At 38.3% G+C, this 17959-nt stretch overlaps 1 long non-coding RNA gene across 1 annotated transcript; it reads right to left on the bottom strand.

The window, feature by feature from the left end:
* Window positions 1-46: 46 nt before the first annotated feature.
* LOC138877126 (uncharacterized) lies at window positions 47-12322 on the bottom strand. Its single transcript, XR_011402450.1, has 3 exons — window positions 12043-12322; window positions 10727-10787; window positions 47-385 (listed from the first exon to the last, which is right to left on the bottom strand). It is a non-coding gene; the product is annotated as an uncharacterized lncRNA (long non-coding RNA).
* Window positions 12323-17959: the final 5637 nt, after the last annotated feature.

The following is a 17959-nucleotide window of genomic DNA, read 5'->3' as shown; positions in this document are numbered from 1 at the left end:
ATAATCAGATGAATAGAAGAAAACAAAGTAAATCAGTATATTTCGGTGATATTTTGTATCCTTACAAATGATCAATCTTCTCCTTTTATAGCTATTTCTAAGTGGTACGTTTCGTTTCTTCCATAATTGAGCCATTATTGTCAATTAATGACATTTAATGTAATGTTACAATCAAAAATCATATTTGATTCAATACAGATTCCTTAACGTTTCTGTATTTAATGCCCAATAGTTCGTATCTGTTCCTTATTTTCTATCAGATTCATTCTCTTCCGTCATAAAGAGGTTCGAGCACCTGCCTTCCTTGCCTTTTATCTGAATGACTGTCCGTGCCTGTTGAAGCTCGTGCCTCTTTGATTATTCTTCATCACTTGTTCCTCTTTAACTGGTGCACGTGTCATGACGTGTCATCTTATAATGAATTCTATATATAAACTTAATTTTTCCCAATACAAAGTAGTAATCTTATTTATTTCCGGTGTTTGGTACGCAAATTAAGGAAAATGACTTCTCAAGAGTATTCATAAATAATTTAAATATAATAAACATGAAGTCATAAACTTTCAAACCAACAACCTCTGAACCCACAAATTTCATAAACTTTCGAACCGCTAAACTTTCGAAATCGTGGAATTTCAAACCCGTAAACTTCCAAACACATAAATCTCTGAACTCATAACTTTGAAACTTGTAAAATTTTGAATCTTTAAACCGATAAATAAAAAAACTAAAAAAAATATATTTAAAAGAAAAAGCTTTGGGGGGTGGGGGGGTGGGGGAGGGCAGAAAAACGAAAAAATAGAAATTGAAAATATTAAAAAACAAATAAGGTAAAAAAAATTAATTTTTTTATGGGAGCGGGGATGGGGTTGGGGTTGGGGTAGAGGGGTAATAGGGTGAGTGGTAACGAAAAAACTGAAAATTTGAAAAAAAAAAGAAGCCTTTTTTGGAGAGAGGGGGTGCAGTGAGTTGGTAAGGGTGAGGAAGATTGAGAAGGAGTTTTGGAAAATATTTTCCCTTCTCTTGATAAAGGAAAACATTTTCCTCCAGTTGGAGGAAATGAGTTCATAAGGAAAATGTTTTCAAAACATTTAAGCCAACCAATATTTTCCTTCTTACCAAACACACCCTTCATCAACTTACCTATTGTACTAATCTATTTTTACAATTTTATGGGAAAAGATCTAAAATTTATCTTTATACTTTTCATAATGATTTATATTTGGCAGAATTACACAAAAATACAGTCCACCCACATACATTACAGCAGAATAATCCAGTTACAATTTTGCAAATCTGTAGCCCATTAACAAGAGGCCAAAGTATGAAAATTGAGCATTTTTCTTATTATTTTTTGTTCAACAGATCTTCAAGCACGAAAATTGGGTAACTTATATTTCATCTACAAAAAAGCAAATTAATATATAATGCAACTCGAGAACATTAAATTTTATTCTTTTTCAGATTTCAAATAGCAAAAATAAAAATGAAATTTGAAAAATTGTTGCACATGATTTGGGAGATAAATCAACAAGAAAGTCGATTTATACATAGATTGTTCGAGAAAAAATAAAAATTGAACGTATGAAAATTTCAATTTTGGATTTAACTGCATGCGTATAATTATGTATAATTTTGTATAAGCTTGTATATACAATCTCTAATAATGTATACCAGAAAAATAAGACAAAGAAGAAAAGAGAAGAAAGTGTCAAACTTCCATGGATGCCTATTATACATGTACAATGTATATACACACTTATATATTAAAAACATAAATAATTTATACAATATTGTACACAGATATACATACTTATACATTCTTATATAATATTGTATAAGTGTGTATAAACATTACCCATACAAAATTTACACTAGAAACATCTTCTATCCATCACTACTTTGTATTTTTAGGTGGTTGCTGGTGTTGAATTTTCCCGACGAGGTTTTGGCATTCAAATATGGGCTTCACCACTAGCAAAGGATGATATAAAAACTGAGAAAAATAAGAAAATACAAGACGACGTCGTCGGAGATGCTCTTCTAGGCAAGATCTGATAATTTCAAGCTAGATCTAATAGTTTCCAGACCGATAGGCCAAATTTATTGTGGTTCCTTAACCTCTTTTCATCAATTAACACAAAATTCGAAACCTAATTGACATAGAATGTGAGGATTAAAGAGCCCTTGTGCTCAAAAGCAATTAACACGAGTGTGTACAAAATAATTCTATAATTTTTAGGGAGAAAGAAGAGAGCGGCGAGAGGGGAGAGATTGAGTATTTTGGGAAAAAAGAAAGAAGAAAAGAAAAAAAACCTAGAAGCGTGTCTTCAATAATGGGCTAAAGGTTGAAAAGTTTCTTTCAAATTTTCTACAACCTGGGCCAAATCGGGTAAGAACTTTAACCTAGGGCATTTTAGATTGGGCTCTTGGGCCAAGTGACAAAAGCTGTAATTCTTCCTTTATATTGTCCTCCGTTAAAAGTGGGGCATTTGCATCTATACGCGCTTCTTGGGTCACGTTTTAACTTGTGCCCGCTTTGCAAAAAAAATTACAAGCGTACCCACTTTTTCGCGTAACTTCAGCATACGAGCCTGAAGTAGCAAAGGAAATCACGCAAAACTTCAGTATTCTAGTAGACGGGCCTGAAGTAGCAAAAATTGCTGAACCAAGTGTGCTGAAGTTTTTGTTTGTAATTCCTGAATTTAAGCATAGTAGCTGAAGTTTTGTTCTCTATTTGCTGAAGTTTTTGTTTGTAATTGCTGAACTTAAGCATAGTAACTGAAGTTTTGTTCTCTATTTGATGAAGTTTTTGTTTGTAATTGCTAAACTTAAGCATTCTGGTAGCTGAAGTTTTGTTCTCTATTTGCTGAACTTCATCATGTTTTAGCTGAAGCTTTGTTCTATATTTGCTGAACTTCATCATGTTTTAGCTGAAGCTTTGTTCTATATTTGCTGAATTTCAGCATGTTTTATGCTTTCATGTAATTTATTTTTTGTACAGATAATAAGTTTATCATAAGTAGAATTAGTAACTTAAAAAAACTAGATAATGATTTAGCACAACAGGTTAATACATTGATAATGTACATAGCTGAATCCAAAAAATAAATAATAGAATGTGAATTAAAGGAAATGGACTTATATTTACATACATGCACGTACTTACTTTAGAAAGTTATTTATAATTTATTTTTAAATAATCAGATAAACATAGTTATGACAATCATCCCCATGAACTGAAGTTTCATAGCAACACCATCAACAACAGAAGAAAGAAGAAGAAGAAGAAGAAGAAGAAAACGAAGAAGGAGAAGGAGGAGGAAAACGGGGGTTGAAGTTGTTTAAAAAGTGATTACAAATTAAAACTTTTTAAAAAAAAATGAGTATAAGTTAAATGGGGGCGACCAAATAGGGCGCCCCGTACAATGTTTACGTTAAAAGTTGCGGTTAATTATACCCTCGCCATTATAAAGTGATGCATAATTATTCTTATTCCCAGACAGAATTATTAATCTCTAATTGAAATAATAATTAACTCCAAAAATAAGTTACGTGTCTAATGGCGTGGCTTAACTTAAACCCATGACCCAAAAGGACTATATTAACTCTGTCTCTCACGGACAGAGTTAATATACTCCTTTAGTGGCGATTGAAATATGAGAATAAAGAGGGAGATATGTGGTGGTTCACTATTAATTTTTCTGGCGATTGAAATGGTAGAGATTTTGTAATGGAAGAGGAAGGAAATGGTAGCAATCTAGTAAGCTGGTGGTCGGAGGAATCTCTCACGCTAGTTATCGTTTGTTATTTTAAAGCGTTTTTTATGGGAACAATGAGTAAAGTGGCTCCACTGGTGTGTTAACAATGGTTGTGGAACGACGAGTGGTTTGGATAAAAGGGTGGGTTACGTTAAAATAAAAAATAGACATGTGGCGGACATAAGTGCTAATTAAAGAGTTTAGATGTTAATTAAATTCTAATACTTTTTCATCTAGGAATAACGGCAACTATGTGCCATTTTCGTAATAGCAAAGGTAATGATTGACCTCAATTGTTAACGGAGAATAAATATAAACTATTTCGCAAAATGCAGTGATAACTTGGACTTTTTCCCTTATAATATAAACTACTTTTTGGTTAATATGTTAACTCTACATATTAAATTTCTAATTTTTTTCCTATAATTATCTGATTAAAGAAATCAAAAGTGATGAAATAAATAAGGATGCAGTAAGAGCAACCAGAAATACTTTTAATTCTATGATGCATTAGGTATGCAAAGTAGTTATTTCATTCGGTTTTAGGACCAGTGTTTATGCAAATGAAGTGATGTGGCCAGCTCCGCTGTTAGCTTAGTTGAAATTTATGAAATAAACTTACTTCATTTGGTAATTCGATAATTATGATGAGTAAATTAGTTATAAATATGCATGTGCAACCAAATATGTAATTATATCTGCACGTTATATATAGAAAGTAATGTATAAGAAACAAAGAACTTCAATTTACATGAAAATCTATAACTAACATTTAACAAATGAAATCACTAGTTCATTAATTTCAACATATATATCATGTGTTCAGTTCTGCTTCATTATTGAGAAACAATAAAATCTGCATGAATGTACCCCTCAGTTTTTTATTTTATGTGACACAATTTTTTTATTAGTCCATCCAAAAATAATAAATAACATCTTTTTATAGGTAAAAATAATTTAACTTTAATTTTCTTAATTTATCCTTAATGATATATCTTTAGAACTACAAAAATCTCATTGTATTTTTAAGATAGTAAATTTCAAAAGTCTTTTTTTTTTCACTCGTAATCTCAAACTCAGTGCCAAATTCTCATGACACAGAAGGAATATTAATTAAAGGAAATGTTGAGGCTATAGAAGAATCCAATTGATTTAAAGCCCAAAGGGCGAAAGCGAAATATAGAATCAAATATGACTAACAGACACACAAACAATAGAGTTGTCTGCGTACCACCAAAGGATGAAGTGCAGTGGATGAGACTGCTCTTCCCTTGACCAAAAGTCTCGAGTTCGAGTCCTGGGTATGGAAAATTCCTTAGTAAGGAGCGCTTCCCCCGAATGGAGCCTTACGCGGCGCGAATCAGGATATAGTCGGGCTCAAATACGGATACCGGACACCAAGTGGAAAACCAAAAAAAATAGAGTTGTCTACATATTATCGTTTATTTTAGTTTAATTCAACTTATTTTTATTAATATTAAATCGAATTAAATAGATTTTCAAGTTAATATTGGATCAGGCTAAATAAAAGAATGAATCAATCTATCAATTCGATTTTGTCTTTTTCGGGAGTCAGATTTTGTGAGATCCAATTTTAAATTTATTGAGGGTAGAGAGGTTGTTTCCAAATAGACCCCCGTCATTCTTCCCCCCAAGAACTTCCCACCTTGCTTTTGGGGAGACTCAAACTCACAACCTCTTGGTTGGAAGTGGAGTTTGCTTACCATCAGAGCAACTATACTACACCTTTACCTGATCGTAAAACTAGCCATTTTATTCCCCTACGACTGTACTAATGTCCTGGAAATGCCTCCCATCTTTTATTCCCCTAAAACTAGCTTCTTGGCTTGCTTTTGTTACGGATACAATTTATCTGCGCCGCACCAGGTGTTTACATCAAACTAATAGGGTATGATATTTGTTTGTAAATAAACTAATTTCACGTAATCATAATTAACTAATACATATTTTTACCTAATAAAATTACTTGATCATGATAAATTGATATAATTTAGTGTAAATACGTGGTGCGAATAAAATTTTGCCCTTGCCACTGCCAAACCTTAAAGCTAACTTAGTTGAAACCAATATTCTTCTAAAGCTGCTAACCATTTTATGAAAATTTTGAATGAATGAACTTTCTGAAACAATATGCACGTGGAGGGAGTGGAAGTCTAGAAGAAGAGGAGGATAGTCGAAGAGTGTACTTGTTGAAATTGGTAAGTACTAAAAACTAATATTATATTTAATTGTTAGTTGGAACCAATAATATGAAATAAAAAATTGAGATAATTGCAAAAAAAAAAACAACCAATATTCGTCTAAAAGGGAAGTCTGTTTCCCATTTGACGAATGAAAATATTTTCTGATAACCGAATCAATTAGACAAACTTTCATCATACTAAACACATCGAATTTCAATAAGAAATATGAATAAAGCTACTGTAGAGTTGGGTTTGGGAAAAAAAAGTAAATCTACACATAACACTAGGCTTTTTATACCAAAAAGAGGGGTGTAGCTAGTACTCGATATATCATGACTTAAAATTTCACTGGTGTTGTAGTGACACCTAACATGTCGGCTAGGCGAACCAAACACATAAAATAACAAAGATCAACATGCTAAAATAGGGTTTCAATATCAAACTCAATTAAAATCATAGATAAATAGTAATAAATCTAAAACGACATAGTGTTTGATCAAAAAGTATAGCACTCTTTGTTAAACTAATCAAAAGATAAATAAGGTGAAAGGTGAATCCTAGTCAAGCATAATAATTCTTAGATCTAGCTAAGTGTTTGAATGGTATCGTCTACTTAATGTGCGGAATCGGTTATCAGATTATTAAATACACGCTTTTGAGAATAAATGAAGAATGAATGATGAGCAATAAATATGGAAAATGGCAATAAGTGTAAATAGGAAGAACGCTTCACCCAAATATTGAATGATGTGGAAGATTCTTCCTCCTGACAACAAAGTGTGGCAATAATAAGAAAATGAACAATATTTTCTTGGATCGTGTGAGTAGAAAAGAAGAATAATCGACAAAACCAGTCACTATGGAAAGGTGAACTTTTGTATTTTCTCTCAAGAGTCAACTTCTTACAATAGTTTTTCTCAGAATGAATCTCGCGCCTCCCTTTTCTTCTCTCTCCTTTTCTATTTATATGGGATGTTCTCTAAAATTCTAAAAAAGTACAACAAAGAGAATATTCAAGGGAATATTCTTGTTGCTAGTTCCAAGACTACACTAGCCGTTGTTCTTACTCTTCGCCACTCGACCTCGACTTCAATGACTTGCTCAGCGACTACTCATTGTTGGGATTTGGTCGACCTCGGCCTGGCCGCCCAAATCGAAACACAGTCTTCTCAATTAATGATCTTTCCACGCCTAACTTCCTAAGCCGGATTTTGACTCATACAGTTAGTCCCCCCGCTTGTCGAGTTCGTCTTCTGGTCGGCCCCGATGAGCGGACTTTATCAGTTGGCAACTTAGGAAAAAATGTTGGTCTGGTGATCGAGTAGAGGTGTCCGTAGCCAAAATAATAATGTGTCGCTCTGAGAGTCGTGGGTCATGGGGCTGGTGCAGGGTGACATTGAGATGCATGCGTCATCATTGCGCATTTTTCCGATGTGTTGCCTCGTTCCTCGAGCTCCTGTCGTTTCGTTTCTAGGGCAACTGGCGGTTGCTTGCATCGATTCGAACGCCTCTGATGTCTATAAATAAAGAGGGGAAAACTTCTCAATGGAACTTTTGCATTCTCTGATTTCTTCAACCTTGCACTCGCTTCCTTTTCTTCTTCTTGTGTTCTTGCTCTCTGCAACTGCAACCGCTGTCACCCTTTCTTCCTTTTCTATTCCACCGTATACATATTAACGAAAAATGGCTAACGTGACCCCAACGCTGAGACGATCTCTGACCCTACTCCATTATCGGTGGACATGCCTTTTGGTGGTAGAGAATCAGCGGTTATAGAGGATGAGAACTTCCCCACTATGGAGGAGATCGTTCCTCGTAACCCTACTTTTAGGTCCGACTTCTCTAAGGAACCCGCCCATGAACCGGAGCCTGCGAAATTTGAGATAGAGGCGAAGTACCTCGTCGCCTTTAGGACCAAAAATGTCATTCTTGCCCACATTGACCTGGTTTCGACCGGAAATGATGTGGTTCAAGTTCACCGACCTAGGTATTGTGCGTTTTACACCTACCTGTTCTAGATAGGCTATTCTCTTCCTCTTCCTCCATCGGTAGAGGAGTTCTACCGCTACTACAACATCTGCCCGGCAGAGCTTTCTCCCTACCTTTACAAGGTCTTCCTTATGTTGGCAAAGTTTGCAGAGCTGGCCGGCTGTGAAGTCTCTATCTGCCATCTACTACATCTCTTCGTACCGAGCTTTCATAGGGGCATGATGATTTACCTCCGCCATCGCGGAACCAAAGGATTGGTGGCGGGGATGGATGATAGGACGAACCGCCGATTTTAGGCCCATTACTTCTTCATCAAAACCGAGCACGTGGTGGCGAACCCTAGCAAATTTCCTGAACAATGGAATTTTTGTCGTAAGTGTCATTATTTGGAGTAATACGTTCTTTCCCTTCTCTTAGTGTTTCGTGACTTATTACGTTGTTTTTCTTTTTGTAGCCGAGAGGCATCCCCCTTCTTTGATCGCTGATATCAGTGACTGGGTGGCCCGCGTCTTGCCTCACACCGCAGGGATCCGTGACTAGGCGTCCTTTAACAAGAGTTTCGGGTTCAAGCCTTCGATCGGTAAGTCGAGTTTCGCCTTTATAACTATTTTGCTCTTGCTCTGGTGCATTTCTTTTTGCCGCTTATGGTTTTCGTTTAATGCCAGGTCGGAGAACTTCTAAGAAGGCCAAGGCTCCTGACCCCGCATTTTGCCAGGTAGTTGCTTCGGCTGGGATACAGTTTGTGTTGGCCGAGTATGTGCGTAATACTTCTTCCCAGACTCTGATATTAAGCGAACCTCGCCGTCAAACGGCCATTCCATCAATGGAGGTCCCGACCTTCCCGGTATTTCATTTAATAGACGAATCTTCTCCTAGCGAGGAGAAAATGGCGACATTGAAAAGGCGACGAGTAGATGCCGTGGCCACACCTGAGCGGGCAATAATTGTAGACGTGGAAGCGGCGTGCCCTTCAACTGTGGGGATCGCTCCCCTACCAGAGATTATCGCAGAAGATAGGCTGTTGGAGACGGCAGAGGCTGCTGTGGAAAGGGGTTTCCAGGGGCTGCCGAGATTGGCTCTTCGTCTGCTGGTGGTAGAGGAAAAATGATCGTTGTGGAGGATGACGGGTCCGGTTCTGATATCGACCCTGAGGAGGTGCATACTTTCGAGGAGATATTTACTCGAGTGGAGGTGAGGACGAGGGATCCACTCGGAATATTGTCATCCCGTGGATTTCAACTTGTTGGTCAACTCGGAGCGTGTGGTTTCAACTTTGGCCCCCATGTGCGGACTCCGAGAACATGACCTTGTAGACGTTGAAGGATGTGGACCTATCATTAGGCATTTCCGGGATGGCCCTACGAGTAAGTTCTCTCTTAGCGTTTTAATTTCTTCTTTCCTTTACGTTATTTGCCTTTGCTGACCCTTCTTCGTTTGTTTATCAGACTCTCATCCTAGAGATTGAGAGCACCCGTCAAGAGGAGAAGAGGACGGCTCTCTATAAGAATATGGAGTCAAAATACAGAGAGTGCTGTACGAAACACCGGGCCCTGGTCCGCATGCTTAGTGAGGACGCTTTGTTCCAAACTCTTTGTGACGAGCTAAGACAGAAAGGTGAGGAGTTGAAGGAGAAGGATGATGTGCTCATGAGGGTTATCGACAGGTGCAACGAGCTCGAAGAGACGTTAAGGACCAAAAACAATAAGCTTGGGGTGAGAAAGGGGGTCATGGCCGAGTGCGTTGACCTCCAAGCTCAGGTGACGTCCTTACGGGTCGAGCTTGAGCAGAGTGAAACTAGGTCTAACGGCTTAAGGGATGAGCTGGTTACCAAAGCTATGGAGTTGGAGCGAATTGAGAGAGCTATCTGTTGTGGCGGAGGCGGCGGCTCTAGCGGTTACCCTCTGCATCCTCAGATCGGAGCGGGCTAGTGAAGCAGAGACTTCTGCTTTTAAAGAGGCAAGGCTCGAAGAGCGGATAGGTGGACTGGAAGGAGAAGTCCTAGATTTGAACGAGCAGAGATCCGTCCTCAAGGCCGAGAAAGGGCAGCAGCAGGCTCAGTCGTCTACTTCTCATTCTTCCACTTATCCCAACGTCCCACGAGACTTGTACGAGAAGTGGGTCCATGCTGAGGCTCATCTTGACACATACAGGGGTTTGATGGCGGCCGAAAAAGCTTCTGAGGTGGAGTTTAAGGATGCTCGTGTTAACGCACGTGCACCTCGTGCCGCTTGCGGCTATAATCCCAGTACGCCCGGGATAGATAATGACAAAGAGGATTTGGACGAGCTTGAGCCAGATGCTTGGTACGACGACGAATACTCAAATGGCGAGGGCGTCAGTGGTGATGGTGATGGGGGAGCTGCGGCCGAATAGTGTGCTTTTCTCGGTACTTTTGTTCTCTTTTTTTTTGCGGGCACTTGTTTGACCCTTGTAAGATGACATTTTGCAATGATAATACTTTTGTTTTCTATCCTTGAACTTCTTATTTTTCCTTTGAATGTTATTTTTTGTAATCGACTGCCTTGGTTACGATTTACTTAGGTCGACTACGAGTCGAGCTGGTTCGAGGTTGAATGTCGACTTGAATTTTTAATCAAACAAAAAATAGGAATATATAACAACAACAACAACAACAACAACAACAACAACAACAACAACAACAACAACAACAACAACAACAATAATAATAATAATAATAATAATAATAATAATAATAATAATAATAAAAGGTGACTCTGAGGCACTACGGATCGATCAAACAGAACAACTCACCACGAAGTCTTCAAGTAGCTCCTAAATTCTCCCCTGAGTATCGCTATATCAATATCAGAATCTGCACAAAAATATGCAAAAGTGTTGTATGAGTATAATAATAAATATATACTAACCTCAACAAAGTAGTAGCGATGTGTTGACAAAAGATACTCACTTTTTATAACTTGTGCAATTTATAAGCATACAAAATAAAGTGAAGCGACTAGAAAATAACAGATATAAATAATAAGGTGCACAGTTAAAGATACTCCGTAATAAGCATGCTTTCATAGATAACTTGACCAAACGCATAAACCAATGCACCAAATCCGCATATAAAAAGTGATATACATCAAGTAGATTTTACAAGAATACTTCTACATGATTCTAAAATGTCTGTGCATGATAAAGACTCAAACTTTACATCAACCTGACTGTCACGACCCGAAATCACCACCGGTTATGATGGCGCCTAACCCACTTGCTAGGCAAGACAAACATAAAGCAATAATGAAACAGAATAACGATTTACAGAATATATAAGTCTAAGAGTCAAATAAACATAGATAAAGACCGTGTTACTACATAAATCCCCCAGAACTGGTAATACATAATCATGAGCTCTATTACAAGAATATGAATCAGATAATACAATATACTGTCTTAAAACAATAACAGTAATAGAAATAAAAAGAGACGTCAAGGACTACGATCGGAATGCAACTCTACCTCGTCTCTCAAAAGTAGCAGCAACCGTGATCAGCACTCAACTAGGTCTCACACCTAGATTTGCATAATTAAGTGCATAATATAGTATGAGTACAACCGACCCTATTTACCAGTAAGTATCACGACTAGCCTCAGAGGTAGTGGCAAGAATCACCAATGATACTCATATGATAAATCTGTACAATTTATAATTATATACGAATACACAATTAGAATACCAGAACCTATTCATAAATGCAGACAAGGCCATGTCATGACCCAAAATTCTCCCTTAGGTCGTGATGATGCCTAGCCGTACTTTCTAAGCAAGCCAACTGACAATCACAAAACATAATCCAAACTTCTTTAATTAACAATTTATATCATTGTAAAAGATAGAATAGTTTCAAAATAGTAACAATATCTAGTATAGTCATAACACGGCCTAAACACAGCCAATATGGTACAATCCCCTAAGAACTAGGTGGTATGAGCTCACGAGCAACTACATAAATAGAACACGTCTGAATATATAACCTATTTTTCTGAAATAACAAAAGAGACAGGAATTGATAAAAAGTACGGGGACTCGGCACTGCAAAAAGAATCTATGGAATGCAACTCACCCTAAGTCTTTGGAATGCAGCTCACCCTAAGTCTCTGATGCAACCTCTAAGCTCAAGCTCCGCTAGCACCATCCTGAGAATCTGCACAAAACATGTGCATAAGTGTAGTATGATTATACCACAGTTGGTACTCAGTAAGTATCAAATCTAACCTCGAAGAAGTAGTGGTGAAACTAGATGCAACCAAATACTTGCAACACAAATATAACAACACTACTAGAACAGAACGATAAATAATCTTAGAAATAACCAAGTATCAAGGATATTAATAGTCAAGAGTATAAGGCATGTTTTTCCAGTACAAGAGTTAATCATAACATTGCTCAGATATAGTATTTACAGATAACATGCTCAATTAACGGAGTTGAGGGCTCCGCTTCAACAAATGAGAGTTTTCGGTTCCTAACTAACATATATAGGTCTCATGAATAATTAGCAGCTAATGAATACTTCTAAATGAGTTAAAGATAGCTATGCTGCTCAAATTGGTACAAGATCCATGTACCAAGATACACAATCCATGTATCACCATAACCCGATATAAAATTCATGTATCGTCTCGATACACAATTCATGTATCGACCACACTCACAGGGCCCAAAGTAATATGGGTAATCACCTGACTTCGGAGGGACGAATCCTAATCCAAGCACAAAGAGGATCTTAATAGCATCACTCATAATCGAATATCTATTTATCATATCATGTGCGCCATAATTGCATTTTCTCCGTATGAGAGGTAATATGGATAATCACCTGACTCCGGAGGGACGAATCCTAATCTAAGCGCAAAAAGTATCTTAATAGCATCACTAATAATCAAATATCCGTTTATCATATCATGTGTTCATAATTGTATTTTCTCCACACGATCTTACCTCTTGTGCCACAATTCCAGTCCGAAAAAAGTATCCAACATATATATATATATATGCATATATCCAAAAATTATAGATAAAAGATGCACAAAAACTTATTAAAAATCATACGGATATGTGTTCATAGAATTTCAATATGACTACAGATGATTCAACATATCAAGAATGAGCTTCCATGGCTTCATAAACAATCATAAACCTAGGAACGATTTCAAACATGAGTTAGAGAGCAAGGTAGTCATATAAGCCAAGTAAATCATGAATCAAGATGAGCACATAGTAAAAACAAAACAAGGCATAAAGTATCACAATATAATCCGGGTCATGGTATAAACTTAATAAGTGCATATGCTCTTGTCACCTTGTACATACACCACCCCAATACCTAAAATACGTAGCAATTAAGTCATATCCTAGGGGTTTCTTTCTTAACAAGGTTAGCCAAGAGACCGCGAGTCTCGACACCTTCCAATGCAAATATCAGATCTTAGCCACATACAAATTCAAAAAACCCTCAAATACCACATATGAAGCTTGAAATCATTAGAATCTTCTCGAGATTTATCCACCCTTCTAATCTCAAATGCACCGCCAAAATGAGTCCAACGATCTATGCTCCATTAGCACACAAATACCTCAAGAAGTAACCCACATCTCTAAATAACCGAGTGTAACGACCTAATCGGTTATTTTATGTATTGTAGCCTAGTTTCCCTATTTATTGCCTCATCTATCTATATTTGTGATCATGTGACTTGTCGGAGTAGTTAGTTTGGTTCCGTGATAGTTTCGAAGTGAATTGAGACACTTAGTCCCAAGGTTGAAAGCTTAAGTTGAAAGAGTTGATCGGAGTTTGACTTTTGTGTAGACAACTCTAGGATGGAGTCTTGATGGTTCCGATAGCTTTATATGGTAATTTTGGAATTTGGTATATGTTTGGATGTTTATTTGGAGGTCTGTAGGTCGATTTGATGCTTTTTGGCGAAAGTTGGAAACTTGAAGGTTTGGAAGGTTGAAAGATTTGACCGAGAGTTGACTTTGTTGATATCGGGTTCAGATTTTGATTCCAGGAGATGGAATAGGTCCGTTGTATCATTTAGGACTAGTGTGCAAAATTTAAGGTCATTCAGAGTTGATTTGATGTGATTCGTCATTAGTTTTAGAAGTTGGAAGATCACTAGTTTTATTAGGCTTGAATTGGGGTGGGATTCGTGGTTTTGATATTGTTCGATGTGATTTGAGGCTTCAAGTAAGTTCGTAATATATTTTACAACTGGTTGGCGTATTTGGATGGGGCCCGGGGGGCCTCGGGTGTGATTCGGATAGTTGGCGAATTATTTTGGGACTTTGAAGAAATGCTGAAGGTTGCAGGTTCTGGTGCAATCGTACCTGTGAGGATTTGGCCGTAGGCGCATGACAACAGAAGCGGTGTCGCAAAAGTACATTTTGGCTGGAGCTGGAGAAGGCCGCAAATGCGAGAGATTTTCCGCATCTGTGTGCAAGCAGATGCGAAGAAGGAAATGCAGAAGCGGAGAAGGCTGGGCAAGGCTGGATCACAAGTTGAGTCGCAGATGCAGATGCGCATGTGCGCTAAGTGGTCCGTAGATGTGGAGTTGGATGGAAGCGTGGGAGATCGCAGGTGCGGTCGGACTTCCTCAGAAGCGGACTCGCAGATTCGAGGGTATGTCTGCAAATGCGAGTCCAACCATACTAATTTCACTCAAATTCGACTCCGAATCGATGTTCAAAACTCAATTATTCACTTTAGAAAAGTTTAGACAAAAACCTTCAATTTTTCTTTTAGAATCATCAATCAAATGCCAAAATCGAAGATGGAATCCTGGAATATAATCAAAATCAAGTCAAAATTATTTTACCCCAATCCATGTGGTAAAAGTCCTCTCCAAGATCGCCTAAATTCGAGCTCCATAACCCAAAATGTGATAAAATGAGCTCAAGGTCCGAAATAGAGTATTTATATGCACTGCCCAGTGGTACCATAAGCGATTGCAGTTGTACCCTCATGATCACGATGCACAAAATCACACTGCGACAAAATAATACTACGTGTTCCCAGCACATACCTTGCGAACGCGATGCACAACTGATGTAATGACCATGCCGGTCGTTTCATGAGTTACCGCTCCATTTCCCCCATTTCTGCTTCTTATTGCTTTGTTTATCGGTTTTATGTGTGATTAGATTGGTTGTCTTGGGGTCGGAGAGGTTTTAGTAAGGTTTGAAATACTTAGTCTCTTTTGAGGAAGCTTAAGTTAGAAAAGTCAACCGGATGTTGACTTATGTGTTAAAGTGCTCGAATGTGAGTTCCGATGGTTCGGACAGCTTCGGGGGGAGGGGGGAGGGGGGGAGAGGTTATTTGGGACTTAGGAGCGTGATCAGAATGTGTTTTGGAGGTTCGGAATAGATTTAGGCTTGAATTGGCGAAATTAGAATTTTGGCGTTTTCTGGTTGATAAGTGAGATTTTGATCCGGAAGATGCAGTAGGTCTGTTGTGTCATTTGGGATATGTGTGCAAAATTTCAGGTCATTCGGACGTGGTTTGATAAACCTTTTGATCGAAAGCAAAATTTGGAAGATTTTGGAATTCTTAGGCTTGAATCCGATGCAAATTTGGTGTTTTGATGTTGTTTTGAGCGTTCCGAAGGTTGGAACAAGTTTGACTGATGTTATGGGATATATTGGCATGTTTGGTTGAGGTCCCGGGGGCTTCGGGTGAGTTTTGGGTGGTTAAACGGACCATTTCATGTTGCGAAAGATTGCAGAAAAATTGTTGTGTATGTTGCAGAGAATTGGCCTTCGCGTTCGCGAAGGGTTAGCAAGTGAGGCTGAAGATTTGGCCTTCGCGTTCGCGAAGGAGGTCCCATGTTCGCGAAGGGCTGGGCCATTGAGCTACGTGTTCTCGACAAGGGGAGCAGCGTTCGCGAAAGTTGGAGTCAGGAAACATCATGTTCGCGAGAGGTCAGACACGTTCGCGAAGGAGGAAAATGTGGTCAACGTTAGTTTGTGCTTCGCGAACGCGAGGCTTTGATCGCATTCGCGAAGACCGTTTTGAATGCCTAGGCAGAATGTTTAAATAGCCATTGTCCGTGATTTTGGGGCTAACTTTCACCATTTTTGGGCATTTTGAAGCTTTTTGAAGAAGATTGAAGAGAGATTAAAGGGGGAACTCGTGGAGGTAAGATGTATGGACTTAATACTCGATTCTAATGTGAATTCTACCTAATTAATCATGGAATTTAAGCCTAATATTGAAGAACTAGGGCTTGTTATTGGAGACCTACAATTTGGGATTTGAGGGATCATTTGAGGTTGGATTTTTTGTGATTTTGATATGAATGAACTCGGGGAGTGATAAAGAGTCTATTGATGTAATTTTTGTCGAAATCCGAGACGTGGGCCCGTGGATCGGGTTTGGCCCATTTCGGGATTTGTATTGTAATTTGATTCCTTTCGAGTGAGCTTTGTTCTCTAAGCATATTTTGATGGTTTTGCACTGATTTTAGTTAGATTTGGAGCATTCGGAGGTCGGTTCGAGAGGCAAAGACATCGCGGGCTAGAGATTGGACCGGATAGAGGTGAGTAATGATCGTAAATATTGTCTTGAGGGTATGAAACCCCGAATTTCACATCGTTGTGCTATATTGAGGTGGCACACATGCTAGATGATGGGTGTGGGGTCGTGCACCGTTGGGGATTATGACTTAGTCCATCTTGAATGACTATTATAACGCATATTTGACTGAAAACTATTTGCTATCATCATGTTTTGAGTTGATTGCCATATTTGGGCCTCGTGCTAACTATTTGGACCCTTAGGGTATTTCTAGTGATATTTCCTCACTGTTTTGACTTTATACTTGTACTCAGTCATGCTATGTTCTACTGTTTTCATAACTCAGCCATGTTTACTCTATTTTAACACATTAAATGATATTCTAAATGATAATTTGAGCTGAGCATCATGTTTTTACTTTTGCCTGAGTAGCTTATGAGATTCTGACTGAGTAAGGCCAATGGCCTGTGTTGTGAGGATACACTAATTTATAATTATGAGAACGAGGTCCTGAGATTGTACGCCACGAGGTGGCTTGTTGATATTAGGATGAGAGCCTACTGATTATGCCACAAGATGGCTTGATATTGCGCTTGGGCCGTAAGGGCCCCCTCCCGGAGTCTGTACACCCCCAGTGAGCGCGATACTCATTGTGATATGAGATATAGCCCGAGGGGCTGGTGTTGTTCCATGATATTGCCCAAGGGGCGAATTCTGTTGACATTGTGCCCGAGGGGCGGAGTTTTATGTGTTTATCTTTTCTAGCTGTCTGTCATTTACTTGTTTAACTGTTACAAAGGTATTTTAAAGAAGCTTAAATTGAACTAAGGTGTTTCATGAGATTTCACAGCTTTATTGCACTTTACTGATTTTACTCTGCCTCTAGCGAGTGTTGATTCTTCCAGCTTAGGCGGATTCAGATATTCACTAGGTAGTTGCTTGGCGTTCGCAGCCCAGTGCTTCTCCCCCTATATTATATTCTCTTGTTTTAGTTCTGTAATAGACTATGTAGACTCTTCCTATTTTAATCGATTAGTAGATGCTCATGACTAGTGACACCCCGATGTCGGGCTATGTCTATTCCGCAAATTATATTATTCACCTTTATTTTGGGATTATTATCATGTTAAAGACTTAATTTGTATTATCTTAATTGCTTAAAAATGAATTGGTGTGTGTCAGTTGGCCTTGTCTTCACGAGAGGCGCCATCATGACCGGGTTTGGGTTTAGGGTCGTGACAAGTTGGTATCATAGCCTAGGTTACATAGGTCTCACGAATCATGAGCAGGTTTAGTAGAGTCTCGCGGATTGGTACGTAGACGTCTGTATTTATCCTCGAGAGGCTGTAGAACCTTTAGGAAAAACTTTATATTCTTGAAATTCTTGTCGTGCGAATCTGTTGATCTGAGTACTAAACTTCTGTTATTCTATTCTGTCACAGATGGTGAGGACGCGCTACCGGTC

This window comes from Nicotiana sylvestris, chromosome 9, assembly GCF_000393655.2.
Source record: "Nicotiana sylvestris chromosome 9, ASM39365v2, whole genome shotgun sequence".
Taxonomy (NCBI): Eukaryota; Viridiplantae; Streptophyta; class Magnoliopsida; order Solanales; family Solanaceae; genus Nicotiana; species Nicotiana sylvestris.
The sequence above is the reverse complement of the archived record's forward strand: the minus strand, read 5'-3'. Positions and strand labels throughout refer to the sequence as shown.